This window comes from Lolium rigidum, chromosome 1 (genome assembly GCF_022539505.1).
Source record: "Lolium rigidum isolate FL_2022 chromosome 1, APGP_CSIRO_Lrig_0.1, whole genome shotgun sequence".
Classification (NCBI taxonomy): domain Eukaryota; kingdom Viridiplantae; phylum Streptophyta; class Magnoliopsida; order Poales; family Poaceae; genus Lolium; species Lolium rigidum.
Genome location: NC_061508.1, coordinates 168,951,659 through 168,971,639, shown reverse-complemented (window position 1 = coordinate 168,971,639; position 19,981 = coordinate 168,951,659).

Sequence of the window (19,981 nt, the reverse complement as noted above, 5' to 3'; positions counted from 1 at the left end):
GCAACGACGTCGGCAGCGACGAAGAGGAGGAGGACGTCAAGACTCGCCGAGTCCCGCGGAGGCTGCAGGTCGGCTAGTACATCTCCTACTTCGCCAAGGAGGTGTACAGGTGCCCCTTCTGCACCAGGAGACTCGGCGCCACGGACTTCAACTGCCTCGTCACGTATGCTGAGAACATCAGCAACACCTTCCCCAAAGTCGGCATGACGGTGAACGTCCACTCCTTCCGCGCCAAGCACAGGGCGCTCAGCATGCACCTCCGCAGCTTGCAGCGGGTGGAGATCTCCGCCGGGCGCATGCCTCCGCTCAAGCCCAAGGCTCCCAAGGGGAGCAAGAGCAACAAGTGGAGGTAGAGCCAGATGGGGTAGGCGGAGTCCCGGACGTGTGCTGCTGCTCTGCTGCCTCCTAGTTTGTTGTTGGGATCCCTTTGTTGTTAGCTAGGGATCCCTTGTTGTTATGTTAGTATGATGGTGCTGTGAAGAACTTGTTACTATGTTGGCTGCTGTGTATGCAGCCTATTATCTATCCATATTATCTAGGGATTATCTATCCCTAGTCTACTATATTTTGTTGGCCGTACTTAGTTTTCTTGATTTACTCATGACTGTGAATTTATCGTACATTATCCTGGAGATTTGCTTCTAGATTTAACTACATACATATGGACCAGAGGGAGTACTAGATTTGCTGCCATATTGGGCAAACAACGAGGGCTAAAAGGCAAAAATAATTGAAGAAAGTCAGAAATGCAAGCTTCTCTAGATTTTATACTAATTTGGTGAAAAGGACAGAGAGAAAGAGGGGAAAAAGGTGCACTTAATAATGCCAATTTGGGGCCGAGAGAGATAGAACCTAGCTCCTGCTCACGTGCAACCAAACGCTTCTCGTCATGTCCCACGCGGTCCCTTTCTACCAGCCCCACGCGACGCGGGCCCACACGACGCGGCCCCACAAGACGCGGCCCCACACGTGACAGAACGGTCAACTAAACGGGAATCCTGCCGTCTGAGCTGTTTCTACGGGTTTCAAACAAGGGCTTGGGGAAAACTGAGGAAAAACTAAGGAGCTGGGGAAAACTGAGTACAACTAAGGACCTGAGGGCACGAAAATAGAAATCCCAAAAGTAAAATATTGACCCTTCGCAGAGGGAAGCAGTGATTAACATGTGCTAGAGCTTTTAATTTTTTCAAAGACAGAAGTAAAATTATTTTGAGAGGTGTTTGTTGTTGTCAACGAATGATAGTGGGTACTCTAACTACCTCGCCAACCAGACTCTCAAGAGCGGCTCCCATGAAGGACGTTATCTCTACCAGCAAGGTAGATCATCCCTCTTCTCTTTTGTTTACACATGCATTTTAGTTTCATTATGGATGACACTCCCCCCAACCTTTGCTTACACAAGCCATGGCTAACCGAGTCCTCGGGTGCCTTCCAACATTCACATACCATGGGGGAGTGTCTATTTGCAGGTTAAGTTGCTTACTGATAAATTAGGGCAAAACATGTGAAGAGAATTATTAATGAAGGTTAATTAATTGGGGCTTGGAACCCCGTTGCCAGCTCTTTTTGCAAAATTATTGGATAAGCGGATGCGCCACTAGTCCATTGGTGAAAGTCTGTCAGGAGTAAATGACAAGGTTGAAAGATAAAACACCACATACTTCCTCATGAGCTATAAAACATGTACACAAATTGAGAACTATTTTGAAGGTTTAAAGGTAGCACATGAGAATTTACTTGGAATGGTTTGAAATGCCATGCATAGGTATTTATGGTGGACACTTTGGAATAACTTGGTTTTCAGGTATTTGGAAGCACGAGCAGCGTTCCCGCTCAGTACAAGTGAAGGCTAGAAATAGACTGGGAAGCGACAACCAAGAGAGCAATTACTGTCATAATCATGCTTGCGACAAAATAAAATAAACGGAGGCATAAAAGTGATACAAGAACTCTGAAGCAAAGTAAATCATCGAGGCTTAATTGACTTTTGTTTAGTCATATGCATGCGTGAGCACGTGCCAAGTCGATTCAAGTGAATTATTCAGAGGAGGATACCACAATGTCATACCTATCTATGAATAAAACAATGCAAGCAAATATTCATGACATGCTACTCATTATTAATAGATTGGAACTAATCATGAGAGATCATGAACTACTAGACTTTCATTAAATGACATATACCTCACATGAACCAACTAAGCATCTTACATGGATGAGTATATGTACAAAAATGAAAACAAATAGAGTTCATACCAGCCTCTCACCACAATCGAGTTGTCGTAGATCGTCATTATTGCATTTCACTTGTGTGGCTTGAATAATAATATGGACTGAAAACCAAGCTCCAACCGCCGGAGACCGCTGAACTCCCTAATAAACTTTACAAAACCAAATAAGAACAACAAATATTTTTGGTGTTTTCGGGTTAGAAATAAGAACGAAAGGAAACAAGCAAACAAAGCAAAATGTTTTTGGATTTTCTCATAGCAAACTAACGATAGAAAATATGGTAAAATAGGAACAAAGAACCAAATAAACAAATGGTGAAGAGAAACAACAGAAATATTTTTGGTCTTTTGTGTTTTAGGAAAGAAACAAAGCAAAAACAAGAGAATGAAAACTAAAAGAAACACAGAAAAGCGAGATGGCAGAAATCTGCCAAAACTTGACAGCAGTAAAGTAATCGATTTTTACGAAAATCTTCTGCTGCCCAGCTCGAAAAGTGTTCAACTAATGAAAGTTAGATAACAACCTGGGGAACATGCACAAAAATTTGCAACTCAAAATAACGTTCTGGCTGTGTACAGGAATTTTTTTAGTAACAGCCCAGAATCTGTTTTTTAGACAGCACTTCCCCAAATATCATCTCCCTCTCATTAGAAACCACTTTAAGAAGCTAAAAAAGTATATACAAGTATCCAGTAATTGTAATATGCAATGAATGAGTGATGCCGGCATACCTCCCCCCAAGCTTAGGCTTTTGGCCTAAGTGGAGGTCAACCCCAGCGAGGGTCGGGGTTCCACGACGGTGGATCATACATGGCGTGGTCATAATAGGATCCCTGTGCAGAAGAAAAGGGTGAAGGCTCCACATGACCATAATGTTGATGTGAAGAGCTTGCTGCATCGGATGATGAGTCGAGGTGTTCCTCGGCCTCCTCCGTGTCGTCCCCTGCATGATGGCCTTCCCCTTCTATGTATGCATTTAGTTCATTTTCCGTGACCGACCAGTCTTTCCTGGAATCAAGGTTAAACAAAGACGATGCAGGCAGTCCTACTAGCTTTTCAGTTTTCTTAGTTGTTCTCCAATTTTTCTTATAGAATGTTATCTTATAAAACAGGTTACTCAAATTAGACAAATCAGAAACAAAGTCATGTTTAATCATGGAAACAATGTCAAGTTTCTCTATGGAGAGCTGAATATCAAGATGGTGAGGTTCTACACCATGCATAGCTAATAAACGAGAGGCGATGGGACCTCCACAAATTCCTCCCTTCTCACGGTTAGTAGCAAGTCTATAGGCTATCAAAGCACCCAAATTATAAGTCCTATCACCTTGCAATGCAGCAGCTAGGAAAGCCAAATCCTGGATAGATAACTTATTTGCATTCTTTCTAGCAAGAACACACTTTGTGATGAAATAAGCAAAGTAGCGAATAGCTGGGAGTTGAATACTACTGATTTTACCACTATCATCGGAGTAGATCCTCCCTTGACAAATCATCTTGTATAGACTCAAGAGCTCCTGCGGCAGTCCCCTAACCTTCTCGCATGATCCCCATTGTGGCACTCTAATTGCTGCACAAAAATCATCAAAGGGCAAGTTGACAGTTTTATTATAAATTTTGTATCGAACCATGGGGTTAGTTTGGGACCAATTGAATTCAAAATCCTGCACCACTGACATGGTTAGTTTTGCATATTGGTAAGGTTCACTAACCACAAAACCTTCCAACCCTGCATTAGAAATCACATTTTGAACATCTCGCAAGATTCCTACATTCCTCATAAAATCAACGCATGGGTAGTAAGAGGGGTATACTCCCTCTTCGCGGTGAACTCTCATGACTTCTTGCACCTCCAATTCTTGTTGATTTAGTTGGTGCCTATTCCACTCCATTCTCTGAAATTTTTCAACAATCATTATAAAATTTGATTTCAAGATATATAATTGAGGGAAACTACTATAGGAACTTGCTAGAGTACTAAACATGCATCAAAACTAATTTTTACAACTTAGAACAAGCATGCAAGCTTACTAAACATGTCACCTACAGAAGCAAATTTCTCAAGATATACTCAACCAAACAAAATTCTATTTGGATAATAGAAGGAGTCACATACCGGAGAGCAAATGTGCCAAATTTCAGACAGAAATCTGGGCTGAGCAAAGAGATCGAAAAATCCTGAGCTCTTGAGCAAAAACACGAGTGAGAAAATTTGGTACGAGTTTTTTCGGGAGAGAGAGTGAGATGGGAGGAAGAGATGAGTTAGTGGGGCAAGGAGGGGCCCACACCACAGGGTGGCGCGCCCCCCTTGCTGGCCGCGCCGGCCCATGGGGTCCAGCCCCAGGGTTCCCCATTGGTCAGCCCCTGGTGCTCCCAGGTAGCTCTTCGAAAAATAAGACCAACGGTATAATTTTTGTAAATTTTTGAGAACTTCGAAAAATGCACATTTCTTGATGTTAAAGTAATTATTACATCGCAGGAAAATGATTTCCAAAATCTTAAACAACTAAAACATCTTGCAAAACAAAAAGTACTACAGCAACTAAAACAAGTGGAGAAGGAGAGAAATGTTGTTTAGATCTCTCATGCATTTAAAATATACTTGTTAACAAGGTTGATCAAGTCTTGCTACCAAATAAATTTTATATGACATAAGAAGAAATAAACCTCAAATCAATCATGTTACCTTATATTGAATTGATATGGATCCAATCACAAGAGTTTGATATTCTTCTTTAGGCTCATATATAGGACAATCAATAGATCCCACCTTGATAGTTCTCAAATTAAAAATTGTATTAACTCCATATACTTTATCAATCCTCTTGGGAAAATAGACAGTATGTTCCTTATCTTCAACATTGAAAGTAACTTTTCCTTTATTGCAATCAATAACAGCCCCTGCAGTATTAAGAAAGGGTCTTCCAAGAATAATAGACATATTATCATCTTCAGGCATTTCCAACACAACAAAATCAGTTAATATTAAGCAATTTTGAGTAACTTGAACAGGAACATCTTCACATACACCAACAGGAATAGCAGTAGATTTATCATCCATTTGCAAAGATATATCAGTTGGTATCAACTTATCTAAATCAAGTCTCTTGTAAAGATAAAAAGGCATCACACTAACTCCTGCTCCCAAATCACATAGAGCAGTTCTAACATAATTATTCTTAATGGAACAAGGAATAGTCGGTATACCTGGGTATCCCAGCTTCTTTGGAACCTTGCCATTGAAAGAGTAATTAGCGAGCATAGTGGAAATCTCCTCATTAGGAATTTTCCTTTTGTTAGAGACAATATATTTCATGTACTTTGAATAAGGAGGCAATTTAATAGCATCAGTCAAAGGAATTTGTAAAAATAAAGGTTTCATCCAATCACAAAATTTATTATAGTGTTCCTCTTCCTTTGATTTTAGTTTCTTAGCAGGAAAAGGCATTTGCTTTTGAACCCAAGGTTCCCTTTCATTACCATGTTTCTTAGCAATAAAATCTTCTTTAGTGTACTTTTTATTTTTAGCATGCTTTTCAGGTTCATTTTGAATCTCTTCTTTATCAGGAGTATCATTCTTATCATTATCTTTATCATGTTCATTACCACTTTCAGTTTCAGCATCAGAAATAGAAATACTATCAGGATCATTAACAGGTTCAGAGGATTCTACAACAGTTTTATATTTCTTCTTCTTTTTCTTAGAAGGACCACTAGTTTCTTTAGTTCTTTGAGAATCTTGTTCAACTCTTTTGGGGTGCCCTTCAGGATATAGAGGATCCTGGGTAGAAACACCGCCTCTAGTTGTTACTTCATAAACATGTTTTTCTTCATGAGTATTTTTTAACAAATCACTTTGCACTTTAGTAAGTTGATCAATTTGAGTTTGAATCATATGAAAATGTTTAACAAGCATCTTAATATCATTGGAGGTTCTCTCCACAATATCATGCAATTTACTAATAGCTTGAGAATTTTCCATTAGATGATTCTCTACCCTCATATTAAAGTTATTTTGCTTAACGACATAATTATCAAATTCATCTAAACATTGATCAGGAGGTTTTGAGTAAGGGATATCTCCTCTATCAAAGCGTTGAAGAGAATGTACCTCAATTGTGGATGAAGGGGGAATTATCTTACATAGGTCTTCTATAGGAGGTAAATTCTTCACATCTTCAGATTTAATACCTTTCTCCATAAGAGATTTCTTGGCTTCCCTCATATCTTCATCATTTAATTCAATCATACCCCTCTTCTTCAATACTGGTGTTGGGGTTGTGTTATCACCAGAATTTGACCAAGCTAGAGGTGGGCCGCGATCGAGATGGACTTGAAGATATATGCGTGGAGAAATACGTGAATCGGCCTTTTATACCAAGTTGGGCTAAACTGCCCATGTATCTGTAACATATTAGATCGCATCTCAGTTTAGAAGTTAGAATCTATCTCGTGCACGGTTTAGTGCACGCCCACATTAGAAAGTCCCTGGACTATAAATATGTACCTAGGGTTTATGGAATAAACAACAACCAACGTTCAACACAAACCAATCTCGGCGCATCGCCAACCCCTTCGTCTCAAGGGTTTCTCCGTAAGCACCATGATGCCTAGATCGCATCTTGCGATCTAGGCAAAGACGAGCCTGCCCACGTTGTTCATGCGTTGCTCGTATCGAAGCCTTTTTGATGGCGAGCAACGTAGTTATCATAGATGTGTTAGGGTTAGCATTGTTCTTAGTATCACATGCTGTCGTAGTGCAACCCTTGCGCATCTAGCCGCCCTGTACCTCATCATGGGTGCAGGGGCGGCACCCCGCTTGATCGTTATGTAGTAGATCTGATCCGTTACGATTGCTCCTTGATTTATCAGGGATTAGTTTAATATCTGCAATAGTTAGGCCTTACAAAGGGTTGGAGGATCCAGCGGCGTGTAGGGTGTAGTTTGCTGGCCCTAGACAGGATGTTCCGAGGATCAACCTCGTGTTGGTTTTTAGGCCTTGTTTAGGGTTGGCTTACGATCACCGTGCGCGGAGCGCGAGGCCCAATCGTGAGTAGGATGATCCGATTATGCGGTGAAAACCCTAGATCGTCGTGGATCTCATATGCTTTATCTTGATCAAGCAGGACCACCATATATTCGGCCACCTTGGACGAATCATGGGTGGATCGGCTCCATGAGCCGATTCACAGGATAACCTGAGAGCCGATCGAGGCTCGTATTTAATGTGTACGTGTGTGCCCTGCAGGAAACTAAGCGAGGCATCATCCACACCTTCCTGACCAGGTATAGGTCAGGTGGCACGCCCTTGCAATTTGCATCGGCGCGCGACCAGGAGGCTTTGCGGGCCGTCGCTCCGAGGGACTGGGGCCAGCCGCAGCCCTAGTTGTTTCCGGCTCTACGGTGTTGGCCAGTCACTGCCCGCCGGTGGGTTTCTGACGCCAACACATTCTGGCACGCCCGGTGGGACCATCTTCGACGACAACCACCTCGCCATCCACATCAGAGATGGCGGAAGAAACTCCGGTCACTTACGAGGAGCTCAATGGCGAACTCAAGAAGAAGTATGACGAGATCAAAGCCGTCCTCGAAGCCGACCTCATCGGCTCTTTCCACAGGACCCGCTCCCTTGGCATCAGATGGAAGGGGTTCTCACCTGAAGGCGCCCTTGATGGAGTGGATCTATCCACCCCGTCAGAAGAACGCACCAGGTCGCTGCGTCAGGAGATCAACTTCATGGCGGCTCATTCGCTACACCGCCACTCTGAGAGCCTGGTGAATACGTTGGAGCGCGTCGCTCTGCGCGTGATCCAGGAGATCATGAGCCATCAGTACTCTCCGTCAGGACCAGCTCTAGGGGCTCACCAAGGAGAAGTACCACTCCAGTCCCGTCCACCGCTGCCGTTCGCCTTGGCAGCGCCTGAAGCGCCGAACGCATCGGCCTACGTCGTCTACAAGATTGGTGGTGACCCCAGTGGACTACCAATTCCTACATGACGCGCCCAAGGAGATCCCGCACGGATACGCATGCGCATACGTGCCGTGACCGCAGCGCTCGGGCGCCCTCGAACCAGGTTGCAACAGCGGGGACTTCGGAACAACAGGAGGAACGCTCGGAGGCGGACTCCGAGAAGCGAGACGTGGCTAGCTAAATACGCCACCCCGACAAAACCCGTGGCCCAGCTCCCGCGGTTGGCTCGAACCGGAAAAACAAGCATGGCCGGTAAAGTACGCCACTCCAGGCAATCTTCAGGGTTCGGCACCTGCAGCCATCACCGCGGATCAGATTTGTACGATCCTGAAAGATCAGTTCGGCATGATGCCGAAAAGGAAGACGATCGGCTATACCAAGCCGTACCCCAACGAGTACGAATTGATCCCGCTACCACCCAAATATCGGCTCCCGGACTTCACAAAGTTCGAGCGGATCGGATGGTTCCAGTTCCATCGAGCATGTGAGCCGATATTTGGCGCAGCTGGGCATGATCTCAGCGTCGGACGAGCTGCGCGTGAGGTACTTCTCACGGTCCCTCACAGGATCGGCTTTCGGTTGGTACACGTCGCTGCCACCGAACTCAGTCCGGACTTGGAAGCAGTTGGAAGAACGGTTCCATGAGCAATATCACTCAGAGGCTTCCGAGGCTGGCATTGCCGATCTGGCACAAGTACGGCAGAAGCGCGGGGAAACAGTGTCGGAATACATCCAGCGCTTCAGGACCGTTAGGAACCGATGTTATTCGGTTCACGTAAGCGAAAAAGAAGCAGTCGAGTTGGCGGTGGTGGGTCTGTCATCATCGATCAAGGACGTGGCCGCCCAAGCGGACTACCCTTCATTAGCACACATGGTGCAGAAGCTGTCAGCGTATGAACAGCGCCGCCCGGATGTCTACCGGGACAAATTCAAGCGCGTGGTCACCATGGTTGACGCGAGCGAAGATGAAGGCGCTATGGGAGACCAAGAAATAGCAGTGGGCTGAGTGGACTCGGGGAGGACCCCCGTGTCCTGCAAATGGGTGAAGCCACCAGGGCCGCCCAGGGGATTTGATTTTGACGTGACCAAGACGGAGCAAATCTTCGACCTCCTGCTCAAGGAGAAACAGTTGACGATTCCTGAAGGTCTCAAGTTCCCCACGGCGCAAGAGCTGAACGGAAAGCCGTACTGCAAATGGCACAACTCGCTCTCCCATGCCACCAACGACTGCAGGGTGTGGCGTCAGCACATCCAAGCGGCGATAGAGAAGGGGCGTCTAATTTTCAACCAGTACGCCATGAAGGTCGACACCCAACCCTTCCCCGCCGTTAACATGGTGGAAGTCACCTTCCCTGAGGGTTGCCAGACAGGTCCCTCGTTCAGCATCAACATGGTAGGACCTGGGAACCACTCTGGCAAAGATGGAGATGAAAGCAGCTGCTCTCAGAGCAAGGACACAGAGGGGGCCGCTCCATGCGATCGGCTCCGTCAAGATGGCAAGCGCTACGTCACCGAGGGAGAAGTGAAGAACATAAGATATCAACGACCCCTCTCTGATCACCTCCTCAACAAGTATGTGAGTCAGTACGACCAACGCCGGCGACACGGCGACGATGATGAGAGAGATCGTCTGGCTAGAGAAGCCAGAAGATATCGTCGGCACGATCACAATGAGGAGGAGCACGAGCGCCGTGCCACGGAAAAGCCAAGGGAGCAAGATGACAACGCCGGTGCACGGGACTGCCCCTTCTTCGGTACATCGCTGGGATTCAGGAATGAGCCGATTGCCCACGATCGGCAATTGCCCAGAATGCAATCGCAAGAAGAAGGAGGCAGCCAACGTGTCCGTGTTCGAGCGCTTAGGGCCTCTCCCACCACAGAGCAAACGCGCTGAGTCCCCTCGCTGGGCAGATCTCGAGGATTCGAAGACGAGGGACAAGAAGAGGAAGAAGACAGGTACCACCGTCCAAGGTGGTGCCCCGACGGACTCAGCCGTTCACAAAAGCGCAGGGTTCGGCGATTGCGCGGCTTGGAGGAAGCCGAGAGGTTATACTTGCATACGCTAAGGAAGGCACGACCTGATCCGGGCTGCGAAAGTTCAGCGAACCTCGGATGAGGAGGGACTGCCGCAAAGAAAAGAATGGCGCCCCAAGCAAAGGAAAGCCGATGATGAAACATCGGCTGGCACAAACATGGTGCTCGTTCGTCCGGCGAAGTGTAGGGCTCCACGATTACATGATGCACTCGAGGTGGACGACAGCAAGCGCACCAACGTGATAAAGTCAGAGATTGGGCTGGTTTTGTCTACCGGCCTGGGCGAGTAGCAAGACTACGTCAATAAGCAACGTGGCAAGGCTGATCCTTGCGATCGGCCCCCCAAAAAATTTATGAAGGGACATTACAAAACCTTCACCGAGCAAGCAACGTGGAGGCCGATTCCAGCAATCGGCCAAAATTATCCTCACCATCTATTCTGCCTGGGATCAACATTTGGCCCAACAGGGACTACCTAAAGAGCCGATACCATCAATTCTTGACAGAATCGGCTCGGGGGGCACCTAGATGAGTAAAACATGAGGATATGAGGTGACACTATCAAATATCAAATATGGGGGCCGATACTCAAATCGGCATAAAAAATTCGAAGAATTTTGAGCGCAGCCGATGCAGCAGACATCGACTTAAGGATATGAAAGCCGATGCATGGCCATCGACTTAAGAGGAATAACTGTTACGATCAGAGGATCAATGAAGCACGAAGGGGGATTTTAATGGAAGAACTCCTCAATGGAGTAATTTAGGGGCTCGGATCCTCTCTTCAAGAGCAGCCTGGACGTGCAGATCAGGTCGAGGATGGATCGCATAAGATCCGCCAAAGGAAAGGAGCCGATCTGACCAGCAGGGCACTAGGAGCGGACTGAAGAAGCTCGGGGGGCAGCCCACCTTGAAGGCTCTCTGCAAGCCGATTTATGTGCAAATCGGCTGGCTCTGCATGATCAAGCCCAGGCTAACTCAGCTAAGTTACGCGTCCTCGTTTCTGTTTTTGCCTTGGCCAAGACTCGGGGGGCAGCAGGCCTGGTGGATGTCCTGTTTTGCTTTGTTTAAAGAGCCGATTGGGATACCATCGGCTGATCCTTCATTGCAACCTTCTTCACAAATGATGACTATTGAAGAGGATCATTGGGTTTGGTTGGAAAAGTTCAAAGGTTTTCTTGAAGATCCTGCATTTTCTGCCAGATTTAGAAAATCATCAGTTGAAGAAGGGAAGGGCGAGTTTCAAAGGACCGATGCGGTGCTATCGGCTCATTACGCATTGGCAAAGGGGACGAATCGGCAAGGTCGAGTAGAAGAGGGAATCGGCTCAATTAAACTCAAAGGAAATCGGCAAAATCAAATTGGGGAAAAGTTCTTCATTAATAGGCGAGATTTCTTACATAAAGAGCCAATTACTCTCAAAAGGAAATACTAGGGGATACATTGCCCCATCTACTACTACTGGCCCTATTCTAGAAGTCCTATCTACGGGCCATCACTGCCCTCGTCGTCGCCGTAGTCGCTGCCGTCGGCGCTGCTCCCGGCGAGTTCGTCGTCGCTCCAATGGCCGCCGACCGGGCCCTCGTTGTCTTCATCTTCTTCGTCAGCGTCGTCTTCGTCACTGTCGAAGTCGCTCAGGTGGCCCGGCCAAGGGCAGAACCGCTTGGCCGGCGGCTCGTCGGAGGAGCTGTCGTCGTCGTCCTCCTCCTCTTCCTCCTCCTTCACCCCCTCGGAGGAGGTGAAGTCATCCCAGGAGAAGCGATCGTCATCGCTCTCCTCCTCCGGTTCCCCGTTGGCGAGGAAGCGGAGGTCGCTTCCCCGTCCGTCGAAGACTGGTCGTCCTCGGACCGGATGGAGAAGTCATGGTCCGACTCCTTCCCGGCCGCAATGGCGCGGCGGATGTTGGCCGCGTGGACTTCGCCGGGTTGTACTCCGGCGTCGGCTCGCGGGATGTGGAGGATCGGGCTGGAAAGATCCGATGGAGCAGAGGAAGAAGAAGACATTTTGACGCAGGAGGGCTTTTTGGATGCTAATGCGAAGGAGATGCAGAGGAGAACTGTTCGTAGCAGTTAAATAAAAGGGGATATAGTGGAAATTCAATGCCACAGCAGTTTCCGAGGAAGTAGTGCCAAGACTGTCAAATCGCGCGGAGAAGTTGAGAAGGCAAGTTATCACGATGAAGGACTCTGTGACGGTTCTGCTCTGCCACGACATGACCCTACGAGAGAAAAGCGTAATGATTTTGGAAATGTCATTTCCAAAACCAGGGGGGCATGTGTTATCACCAGAATTTGACCAAGCTAGAGGTGGGCCGCGATCGAGATGGACTTGAAGATATATGCGTGGAGAAATACGTGAATCGGCCTTTTATACCAAGTTGGGCTAAACTGCCCATGTATCTGTAACATATTAGATCGCATCTCGGTTTAGAAGTTAGAATCTATCTCGTGCACGGTTTAGTGCACGCCCACATTAGAAAGTCCCCTGGACTATAAATATGTACCTAGGGTTTATGGAATAAACAACAACCAACGTTCAACACAAACCAATCTCGGCGCATCGCCAACCCCTTCGTCTCAAGGGTTTCTCCGTAAGCACCATGCTGCCTAGATCGCATCTTGCGATCTAGGCAAAGACGAGCCTGCCCACGTTGTTCATGCGTTGCTCGTCATCGAAGCCTTTTTGATGGCGAGCAACGTAGTTATCATAGATGTGCTAGGGTTAGCATTGTTCTTAGTATCACATGCCGTCGTAGTGCAACCCTTGCGCATCTAGCCGTCCTTGTACCTCATCATGGGTGCAGGGCGGCACCCGCTTGATCGTTATGTAGTAGATCTGATCCGTTACGATTGCTCCTTGATTTATCGGGGATTAGTTTAATATCCGCAATAGTTAGGCCTTACAAAGGGTTGGAGGATCCAGCGGCGTGTAGGGTGTAGTTTGCTGGCCCTAGACAGGATGTTCCGAGGATCAACCTCGTGTTGGTTTTTAGGCCTTGTTTAGGGTTGGCTTACGATCACCGTGCGCGAGCGCGAGGCCCAATCGTGAGTAGGATGATCCGATTATGCGGTGAAAACCCTAGATCGTCGTGGATCTCATATGCTATATCTTGATCAAGCAGGACCACCATATATTCGGCCACCTTGGACGAATCATGGGTGGATCGGCTCCATGAGCCGATTCACGAGGATAACTCGAGAGCCGATCGAGGCTCGTATTTAATGTGTACGTGTGTGCCCTCGCAGAAACTAAGCGAGGCATCATCCACACCTTCCCGACCAGGTATAGGTCGGGTGGCACGCCCTTGCAATTTGCATCGGCGCGCGACCGAGGAGGCTTTGCGGGCCGTCGCTCTGAGGGACTGGGGCCAGCCGCAGCCCTAGTTGTTCCCGGCTCTACGGTGTTGGCCAGTCACTGCCCGCCGGTGGGTTTCTGACGCCAACAGGTTGGTTCAGGTGTAGACCAATCATCATGATTTTGGCTTATTTTAGCCAATAATTCTTCAGCTTCGTCCGGAGTTCTTTTCCTGAAAACACAATCAGCACAACTCTCCAGGTATGCCCTAGACTCAATGGTTAGTCCACTATAAAATATATCAAGTAAATCATGCTTTTCCAAATCATGTCTAGGCCGAGGTCTAATAAGAGAGCAAAATCTTGCCCAAGCTTCAGGCAATTTCTCTCCATCTTCTTGATCAAAACTATAAATTCTCTGAAGAGCAATATGTTGAGCACTAGCAGGAAAATATTTCTGTAAGAAAACTTCAAGCAAACAACTTGGACTATCAATAGAATCAGGAGGCAAACTATTTAACCAAATCTTAGCATCATCCTTTAATGAGAAAGGAAAAATTTTAGCAACAAAATAAGTACGCATCTTAACATCATCAGAAAACAAGCTACTTAAAGTAGAAAGCTCATTCATGTGCTCTACAACACTTTCTTTTTCAGTACCACAGAAAGGTGTTTTCTCAACAATAGATATATGAGATAAATCAAGAGAAAAGTCAGGAGATGTGGCAAATTTAGGATCAGGAGACAGTTTATATCTAACAGCATGTTGTGCAATAAGCTTTTTAAGGTTACTTGTACTAGTAGTAGCATTGCATTTATCAACAAAATCATTATCAAGTTCCACATAATATTCATCAAGGTCATCAGGTGTAACAATATTTTCATTAGGAGTTTCAGTATTTTCAATTTGTCTAGACCTAGCAATTGTAGCATCTAGAAAAGGACCTAATGAACCAGTATTATCAAGCACAGTAGAAGATCATCAAAATTATCAGAGGAATTTTCAGATCCAGCAGAAATACCAACATGTGAAGCTTGTGGTGGTGAAACAAGTTGACTTATCACAGATGGTGAATCAAGAGCAGCAGAGGTACTCAGAGTTGTACCTTTTCTTGTAGTGGATGGTAATATGGCGACTTTTGTATCGCGAGGTTTACCCATGATGGAGGATTTGCAGCGAACAATATCAATTCAGGTGAACTTTCAAATAAAGCTATGTTCCCCGGCAACGGCGCCAGAAAATAGTCTTGATGACCCACAAGTATAGGTGATCGCAACAGTCTTCGAGGGAAGTAAAACCCAATTTATTGATTCGACACAAGGGGAGCCAAAGAATATTTGTAAGCCTTAACAGCAGAGTTATCAATTCAGCTGCACTGGAAACGGACTTGCTCGCAAGAGTTTATCGATAGCAACAGTTTTATAGCAGTAGGAGTAGTGAAATAACAGCAGCAGTGAAATAAAGACAGCAGTAGTGATTATAGTAAACAGCAGGATTAAAATACTGTAGGCGCAGGGATGGATGAACAGGCGTTGCATGGATGAGAGAATTCATGTAACAATCAAGGTAGGGCATTTGCAGATAATAATAAAGCGGTATCCAAGTACTAAACAATCCATAGGCATGTGTTCCGTATATAGTCGTACGTGCTCGCAATGAGAAACTTGCACAACATCTTTTCTCCTACCAGCCGGTGGCAGCCGGGCCTCTAGGGAAACTACTGGAAATTAAGGTACTCCTTTTAATAGAGTACCGGAGCAAAGCATTAACACTCCATGAACACATGTGATCCTCACATCACCGCCTTCCCCTCCGGTTGTCCCAATTTATGTCACTTTGGGGCCTCGAGTTCCGGACAGCAATATGTGTATACAACTTGCAGGTAAGATCATAAAACAATGAATCTCTTCATGAATCAATAACATGTTCAGATCTGAGATCATGGCACTCGGGCCCTAGTGACAAGCATTAAGCATAACAAGTTGCAACAATATCATAGAAGTACCATCTACGGATACTAGGCACTATGCCCTAACAATCTTATGACTATTACATGATCAATCTCATCCAATCCCTACCATCCCCTTCAGCCTACAGTGGGGGAATTACTCACACATGGATGGGGGAAACATGGATGGTCGATGGAGAGGCGTCAGTGGTGATGGCGGCGATGATCCCCTCCAATTCCCCGTCCCGGCGGAGTGCCAGAATGGAGTTTCTGGTCCCGAGGCGGAGTTTCGCGATGGCGGCGGAGTTCTGGACATCTTCTGGAAATATGGTCGAACCCCCTGGCGTTTTTAGGTCGAAAGGGTTTTGTAGTCCGAAGGAGAGCGTCGGGGGGCCGCCGAGGCGCCCACACCATAGGGCGGCGCCCCCCCCCCCCACCCTCCAGGCCGCGCTGGCCTTTGGTGTGGGGGCCATGGGCCCCCCTGGCTTGCCCTTTTGGCCTCTTATCTTCACGGTGAAAATAGGCCCATTGCGATTATTCCCGGGGATTTTCCTGAAAGTTGAGTTTCTGCACAAAAACAAGACACCAGTGCAATTCTGCTAAAACCAGCGTTAGTCCGTGTTAGTTGTATCCAAAATACACAAATTAGAGGCAAAACAATAGCAAAAGTGTTCGGGAAAGTAGATACGTTTTGGACGTATCAGCGTCGCGCTTGGATGCGCCGCCCTCGGCGGCGACGGGCTCGGATGTGATGGGCTGGGAGGCGACGGGCTCGGAGGCGACGGGCTGTGAGGCGACGGGCTCGGGGGGCGATGGCCGCCGGCGCATTCTTCTTCTCCATCGCCGGCAGGGGAGCGCTCGTACGGCGGTTGGGGTTTTTTGGAGAAGTTGATGGGACGTGAGAGGGGTGGTTTCGTGCGTGAGCGAGAATGAGACGTATTGTGTGCAGAGGGAGGGAGAGAGGGGCTTACGCGTCCTAAATGCGACCCGCGTCCTACGCATCCGATGTGCACGTCCGCACCGCGACACGCGTCAACAATGGCACGTCTTCCACTTCTGCACCGCAACACGCGTCATCGAGTCTAACCCTGGAAATTTAGATATACTCAGGTATACCCTCGAGTCATATACTAGAATTTTTTGTGTGCTCAGTTTTCGCCTTGAGTGCTAATACTGGCTAGTGCAATATACTCAGTTTTACCCTCAAGTGGCTGGTCAACAGAGAGTCAACAAATGAGATTAACTAGTTAAATGAGTTATTTAATGTGCAAAAAATCCGAAAAAGAGTGGCACTTACTCATGGAGTCTTTAGCACAAATTGCCACTTCTCAAATCATAGATAAATCATAGATAAATCAAGTTTTACCACAAATTGCCACTTCTCAAATCACCTAGTAGCTATGAAGGTGCATGGTTTTCCACAATAAGACCTACCCAAAACAGCTTTCCCCAAAACATACTTTGTCTGAATGAGGCCATAATTTTCACACTCATGTATATTTGTATTGCAAATAGTTTGAGGTAGGCCAAGATGGGTTTCATTGTACCAAACACGCATTTTCCATTTTTTTAAATCTCATATTTGAATCCCTTAGTTTGTTTATTACTCACTTGCCCTTGGTTTCTTGATACTACTCAGTTTTGCCATCTCCCTTCACAAATTCTCACAGACGCCCAACATTGCCCTGATTGGTCTAGCCGATGTCACGCGGATCGTGTCCGCCGACCGTTGATCGTAGGATTTAACGGGTAGGATAACCCCTATCTCTCTCTCTCTTTGGTCGGGGCCACCACCCTCTCTCTCTCTGTCGGCGGTTAGCTTCCACCCTCTATGTATGCTTAAGGGCAGTTACCTAGTACGCTAAAGTTTGGTTTTCTACATTATTTTTCACGAGCTAAATTATAAACTCTTTTAGGCATTATTTTTCACGCAAAAAATGATACACCATCACCAATTTGTTGTAGCCATTACTTTTCACGCCAAAAATGATACACCATCACCAATTTGTTGTAGCCATTACTTTTCACGCAAAAAATGATACACCATCACCAATTTGTTGTAGCCATTACTTTTCACGCAAAAAATGATACACCATCACCAATTTGTTGTAGCCATTACTTTTCACGCAAAAAAATGATACACCATCACCAATTTGTTTAGCCATTACTTTTCACGCAAAAAATGATACACAATCACCAATTTGTTGTAGCCATTACTTTGCACGCAAAAAATGATACACCATCACCAATTTGTTTAGCCATTACTTTTCACGCAAAAAAATGATACACCATCACCCATTTCTTGTAGCCATTATTTTTCACGCAAAAAATGATACACCATCACCCATTTCTTGTAGCCATTACTTTCCACGCAAAAAATGATAAACCATCACCGATTTGTTGTAGCCATTACTTTTCACGCAAAAAATGATGAACAATCACCGATTTCTTGTAGCCATTACGGTAAAATGATAAACTATCACGAATTACCATTTCTTTTAGGCATTACTTTTCACGGTAAAATGATAAACTAAATCACGAAGTTCCATTTCCGTCAAGATAGTCCGCATTACTTTTTGTTGAGATATATACCCCCACAACGGTCATCTCCTCCTTAAATTATTGTGTAAACCCCCACAACGGTCACCTCCTCCTTAATTTATTGTGTAAACCCCTACAACGGTCATCTCTCCCTTATAAACACCCACAACGGCCATCCCTTGTGTCAATAGGTTCTGCCTCTCTCTTCTTCGTTCACATACACTTGATCATCCATTGCCATGGATTCCACGTCTCGGACGCGGACCGGAGGGGGAAGGGGAAGGGGAAGGGGAAGGGTAAGGGGAAGGGGCGGCCGGGGTGGTGGATCATCATCATTGCCACCACCACCGTCGTCAACACTGCCGTTGATCATAGAGGAGTTCTTCATCGTCATCTATGAAGACCCTTTGGTCAAGAAGGTACGTACGCGTTCCCACATATATGATGCATGTGATTAATTATGGGCATGTTCTAAAAAAACCTTTAATTTCAAACGATCGGCGCTCGATCTCTTTGCAGGCACTCCCAAAAAAGTTGCGGACTATCTTGATGGCTAGGAGCCAGCTAAGGTGTATCTGCGAGCAGCTGACTGCGGTCCTCGTCTCTGGACCGTGGAGGTCCTATTTGACGGACAAGGCCGGATGTATCTCGACAAGGGCTGGGAGAATTTCGCCATCGCGCACGGTGTGGATTTCGGCTGCTACGTACACTTCAAATATGAAGGCGATGATGTGCTCACAAGTGAAGGTGTTCGACGGAACAATGTGCAGGAAGTACTACTAGTCAGACGACGAAGATACTGACGATGAAAGTGACGACGACGTGAAGCCATGCATCCATCCCCTTTAGATAAGGGGATTATGACCAAGAATATATATGTAGCTTCATATGCATCGATTTAGAGATCTACTAGATATTTTCTATATATTTAGAGATCTAGCTATTTTCTATATATTATTATGCACAATGTTTAGCATAAGAGTCACTTTAGATTAAGCTACGAAAATAGTCACCTGCCATGGGCTGAGGCGGCCCCACAGAGCGGCTCTATATTATATTCTCTAAATAAATAGACAACCCCAGCGGTCATTGGCTGCGGAGGCCCCACAGAGCGGCAATATATGATTTTCTATAAATAAATAGACGACCCCACTGGTCATTGGCTGCGGTAGCCCCACAGAGCGGCAAATATATGTATTTTCCTGAAAAATAGACGACCCCCACTGGTCATTGGCTGCGGCAGCCCCTCAGATCGGCAATATATGACTTTTCCTGAAAAATAGATGACCCCACTGGTCATTGGCTGTGGCAGCCCTATAGAGCGGCCCCATTTGTCAACACGAGACGGGTCAGAGAGGAACTGCCCTCTGTGCAGCCCACCCGTCAGATTAGCGGTAACGGTAAGGCCTCTGACCTGACGGCAACCCTCCCGTCCGAGCGTCTGCGAGGGGTTTCAAACTAGAAGGAGGGGAAAACTGAGGAAAAACTAACGAGCTGGGGAAAACTGAGCACAACTAAGGACCCGAGGGCACGGAAATAGAAATCCCTTTCATAAATATTCACTTCATTGGTTTTGAAACTAAGTTTTTCAGACGTCCATTCTAACTAGGGTCTCCTAAGGTCAAACAATGGCTCTGATACCAACTTGTCAATACCCGGATTTTTAAGTCCAGATGCCTATTATGCCATCCATCGCAATCCCAGGAATATTGTTTTTGCGAGACATAATAGATTGATATCACAGAACATCATTTATTACAACACATAATTGTCTTACATCAAAGGATCACATGATCCAGTCTTAATACAACATAGTGGATCTAGAGATCCAATTACAAAACACATAGCGGAAGCGAAGTAGCGGTTACGGTCCATCTGTTCCACAGGCAACTGTTGACGTCAGGAGTAGTCCTAGTTATCATATACGTCATGTTGTCCATCATCCTGGTACTGCTGCTCTC